Raw genomic sequence first — 6000 nt, forward strand, 5'->3', positions numbered from 1 at the left:
ATAAACAGTGCATTTCGTTTTTTTTTAGGTAGATCTGAAAAAAAAATCAGGTATAGAAATGTAATAATCAAATGTAAAATAACACTGCATAGTATTTTCCATATATATTAAATATAGATTAATCCTTACAATTAAATTCAATTCAAGTTTATTTGTATAGCACTTTACATGATACAAATCATTGCAAAGCAACTTTACAGAAAACTAAGTTTCTACAATATATGCATTTACTGTCAGTTAATGTATATAGGGCAGAAATGTACAGAAAAATAAATGAAATACATTAGATTGGACAGTGCAAGTACTTCTATCATTTAAGCGGGTGGAACAAAATTGTTGTCCTTGTCGATACATGGGAAGGCTCCTGAAGTCCCTCTTCAGTGTTTCTGTCTGCGGCAGTGTGCTGCCGTTAACCCCTGTGTGCAGCACAATCACTCCGATGCTCTCGTTGCCCTTCAGGATCATGGGTATCTGCGCAGAAACATAGAGACCACAAGCACCAGGGAAACAGTGAGTGTGCACTTTACTTTTAGTTAACGTAGGACGGACGTGTCGGACGATGGGTGTCTCCGACGATCACAGCATCACGTTCTGTCTCACGGAGGGGAGAGAATCAGTTCCGGTTGGAAATCTCTAAAGACCGAGGCAGCTGAGGGGGAGAAGTTTGCTGTGGATGCACCCAGGGTCTGTGGTGTCCCGGCGGCGGAGTGAAGGACATCTGGGAAGATCGTGTCCTGGGTGCACCGGGCCTGTGCAGAGAAACACACGGAGTAGAGGTGGTGGGACTGTTAACAGCACGCTGTATACTTACCCCGGACTTGTGAGCATCAGCCTGGGATGATTCCAGTACAGCTCCCCGCTCTCTCAGCTGGGCCTGCCTCACCTCAAGGTGACGAATCTGTTTCTCCACTGCCTCCAACGTGTCCTTACCTGTAATCAAAGGTAGACATTCATCCTCCATTAAAGCAAGTAACAGCGAGTAAACAATGGTAATGTGTGTATACAGTATTGATAATGTACACAAGATGCTAACAGACTATAAGCTAATATCGAACTCTGGAAATCAAAATAAATCTGTCTCTCTGTATGCGTGCTCTTTGGATGTGTGTGCGTGTCACTGCACGCTGAAAACTTCTCACAACCCCTTGACAATTCCGTCAACCATCCTGACTCAAGCATCTTTTAAGCTCACCCTTCAGGCAGACTTATCGTCCCGACACGTTCATTTGAACAAGAATGCACATGTTGCCAGTGATGCATAGATGGACAGTGGTCATAATGTGGACAATATCAAAATAAGGTGCCTATTTATACTACAAATATCGATATTTTACGGGTGGCATTGATGCATTGTATCTCGTTAGACATTACATCGGTGTATCACTCCATATCGTTACACCCCTATTGCTTAAACTGTTTTCACTTTGGTCTGAATGTCAACAATGTATCCGCGTTCATACGTTGCATACATTCAGTGGATACTTTCCAAAATTATGCTAGTGTGATGTGGAGGTGACAAATTATTGAATGTAGTCATTATTATGAAGAATTTCTCACAGCTTTGTAAAATTACTGTTGAACTACTGATGTCACATGGATTGTTTTAAAGATGATCGTGTTCGAATCCTTGCGGTCTATGGAGGGTCAGAAATCTTAATTTTTGTTCCGAAGATGAATGGAGGTCTTACGTGTTTGGAACGACATGAGGGTGAGTAATTAATGACAGTATTTTCATTTTTGGGTGAACTAACCCTTTAAAACTGATGCTACAAACTGGAATTTGTGCTCTGCTTCTGTGAACGGTAAAACAATTTGGCAATTTCTGATTATTGGGGGAGCTTGTTTCCCAAAATGTCTATGGTGGTACCGGCCCAGTTTTTCATTCAATGGGATAATTGTACTATACAAATGTTCTGTATTTTTTTTTATCTCTATACAAGGTCTGAAATCAGTCTCTAAGCAGTCCTTCATAATTAAAAGTGGGAATACACAGACTCTAAAATGAGTTCTCCATCTGCTGGATCAAGCAGTGATCAACCCAGGGGGAATCCTTCCTCTGCATTCAGTGATGCAACAGTGATCTCTGACCCCAGGTAACATGCTAGGCCTTAAACTTTTTTTTTTTTTTTTTATCTACCTAATGCTCATGTGTCCCTAATAGCAATTGAAGCTAACTGAAACTAAAAATACACAAATTGTGTTTCCTTTGTCTCTTTATTTTTGTAATAAATAATAATAAAATGTAATTTAGAAGCTTAACTAAAACCACAATTATTTTTTTTAGTCCTTAATATGTCAAATGGTAATCAGCAAGAAATGCTTTTTCTCAACTGTCTAGTGTTGTCACAGTACCAAAATTTCAGTATTCGGTACCGATACCAGTGAAAATCCACGGTTCTCGGTACCAATTTCGGTACCAAAGCAAAACAAAAAAAATATGCTAATTAAAAATAAAAATAACTTTTTAGCACTAAAAATAAAACCAATGCCATTCTTTATACTTATTTACAACTGTGTTTAAAGTTTTTCTACAAGTTATATAATTATGAAAAACAGTAAACAAGTTTCACCCAAATTTAATTTGTCTTTTAATTTATGAAATTTAAACACATTTTATTTTTGGTAAATAAAGGGGATTTGCTATTAAAATTAAAACATGGAAGAAATATTGTGATTTATTTCTTTAAAAAAATAAAGTTTTATAATTTTTTTCAACAGTAGTAGCAGTATCACATACATTTTACTAAATAAAAGTAATATTTCTAGCACAATGCCTTTATGTAAAAATTAACTTTTAGGCCTAATGAATGCATATTTGTCATTTTAACTGAACTTAAGACTGGTGGTGATGCTTAAGATATTTTTGGTCATTGAGGGTTTCTGTAAAAATTTATAGTAATAGATCATATTAATTATTATTAAAAGACAATACTACTACTAATTCTACTATCATACCAATGTATATACAATGCACTATGAATTGATGAGCTGCTGGGTTCATGAATATCAATCACGTTCTCTGCGTTCGGTCAAAATGATTTGCTGAAATCAAAACAGGGACGGTAAGAAATCAGCGCCAGCCAATGAAATTGCCATTTGCGCATTAGCTCCGCCCACTACCGGAGAAACCGGTATGTCTTCTGCTTGTTCGAAAATAAATATGAATAATTCTAAATGAACTCCATTTTGACAGGAGAAGACAACAAAGAATAGTTTACATATAGTGTGTCGATTCAGCGTGGTAAGACTCTCTCTCTCTCTCTCTCTCTCTGCATGTGTGAGAAACAGCGCTATCAGTAAAGCGATGGTGAGTCGTGCACCTTCACAAAGAGTTTACAGAGCATCAAATACAGGTGCGCTGTGCGTCCATTGAGATGAACTGAAAAGTTCAGATCGCTTGATGGAGACAGAACTCTGAAGCTCAGATGCTGAAATTAATGCAAGCGTCATACGCTTGTCTATGTAGTAAACAAACCCGCACGTCTTTGCCATTCATTAATTCACACAGAGACGCGCAGAACACGGATTCATATTTCAAACAACTTTTGCGGCTTAACATTTACAGATACTGGTCCATATGGAGATTTGAATTTATGCTAACTTTGACAAATTCCATGACTGTCCATATTAAAATGTAAGTTTCATTTTCATGACTGGATTTTGAGATTCCATCCTCGGTTTCTGCTTCGCGGGAATCATAGCGCTGAACCGGGTTTGAACGGGACCTCGGTACTACCGGTACTTAAAGAAACCTGGTACCGTCACATTTAAATGTTTTTAGTACCGACTTGGTACCGAAGTACCGGGTCTTTTGACAACACTACAACTGTCTATTTTTTCCAAATATATAAATGTAACATGGTGTGGAAGACTAACACATTTGAAGAGACACATTGTCACCCAAATGTAAAATTATGGTTTTATTTCACTCACATATTTTCCCCCTATTTATTGGTCATGGGCAAAACGGTCTTTCTGCGGCAAATGTGGGCGCAATTTCTGATGTATGATGCTTGTCAAAGTTTAAATTGACATATAACATCAAAAATTAAATTTATTACAAAAATATGAGTTGTCATGATTTTGGTAAGTCTGATGGCAGATGGACTATTCTGACGATGCTTTTCATACTTTCCTGGACATTGACACTGTTATTTATGTTATTCATGTCGTTCCATACCCGTGAGACCTCAGTTTATCTTCGGAACTGAGTTTAAGATATTTTAGATTTAGTCCAGAAACGTAAGAAAAACATCATCAAAGTAGTCCATGTGACATCAGAGGGTCAGTTAGAATATTTTGAAGCATCGAAAATACATGTCTGTTGTAAGAGAGTTCAAAACAAAGCGGTTTGTGATATCTGGTTCACGAACTAATCATTGGAGGTAACCAGATCTTTTTGAACCAGTTCAAATCGAACTGAATTGTTTTTAACGGTTTGCATCTCCAATACGCAATGATCCATAAATGTCTTAAGGTGTTAACTTTTTTAATGTGGCTGACACTCCCTCTGAGTTCAAACAAACCAATATCCCAGAGTAATTCATTTACTCAAACAGTAAACTGACTGAACTGCTGTGAAGAGAGAACTGAAGATGAACACAGAGACGAGCCAGATAACGAACAAACGATTGACTCAATCGTTCACGAGTCAAGAACTGGTTGCATCGGTTTTCGGATCACCAGATGTTCTTTCAGACAGTTTGATTCAATAAACCTGTTGAAGAAAACGGTTCCCCAGTTTTTTTGTGCTCGACGTAATGGCATCATTGGCGATGATTGCCCTTGATTCAAGCCTTCGGTTCATCCGCACTCATAACATTAGCACAGAATCAGTTCAGAATCAATCACCAAAAGAATCAGTTCAGTTCAGATGCTCTGTGTGTCAGTCTGCTTCATGCTGAATCACACATGCGCAGTATCATCAGCTCCTCGGTTCTCGAATCGGACGCGTCTGAGAGAAACGGTTCTTGACCCGAGAACGAGTCAGTCTTTTGTTCGTTATCTGGCTCGGCGTTCATCTTCAATTCTCTCTTCACAGCAGTTCAGTCAGTGTACTGTTTTAGTAAATGAATTACTCCGGGATATTGGTTTGTTTGAACTCAGAGGGAGTGTCAGCCACATTAAAAAAGTTAACAGCTTAAGTCATTTGTGGATTAATGCGTATTGGAGACGCGAACCGTTTGAAATGATTCAGTTCGATTTGGTGAACTGGTTCAAAAAGATCCGGTTACATCGAATGATTCGTTCACGAACCGGATATGACAAACTGTTTTGTTTTGAACTCTCTCACAACAGACACGGAAGAGAAGACAATGCTGAATAAAGTTGTAGTTTTTGCTATTTTTGGACCAAAATGTATTTTTGATGCTTCAAAAAATTCTAACTGACCCTCTGATGTCACATGGACTACTTTGATGTTGTTTTTCTTACCTTTCTGGACATGGACAGTATACAGCTTCAATGGAGGGACTGAGAGCTCTCGGACTAAATCTAAAATATCTTAAACTGTGTTCCGAAGATAAACGGAGGTCTCACTGGTTTGGAACGACATGAGGGTGAGTTATTAATGACATAATTTTGATTTTTGGGTGAACTATCCCTCTAAATTGTGTTCCGAAGACAAATTAAGCTTTCATGGATTTGGAACAAGATGGGGGTGAGTTAATAATGACAAAATTTTCATTTTGGGATGGAGTATCCCTTGAAGTCTGACAGTTCCCTCCATGACTATAATACGCCTCAAAAATATCTGCAAACCCAGTGGTTTGTCAGTAAAGAGTAGAAAATTCATGGATCAACCTCTTAGATTCAGTGATTAATCATTGACTTTTGTGCCTCTGTTAGTACAAACATTTGGCTGCTAATTTACTGTAGTGCATCCCAGATTTAATAAACTTTACAAAACATTTACATGCAGTGTATAGGTGCATATTTCTTATGGTCTCCAGCTGTCCTTGTAACCACTGTCATTGACATTTTTGCTGCTCTTTTCTTTTT

Source organism: Carassius carassius, chromosome 7, assembly GCF_963082965.1.
Source record: "Carassius carassius chromosome 7, fCarCar2.1, whole genome shotgun sequence".
Lineage (NCBI taxonomy): Eukaryota > Metazoa > Chordata > Actinopteri > Cypriniformes > Cyprinidae > Carassius > Carassius carassius.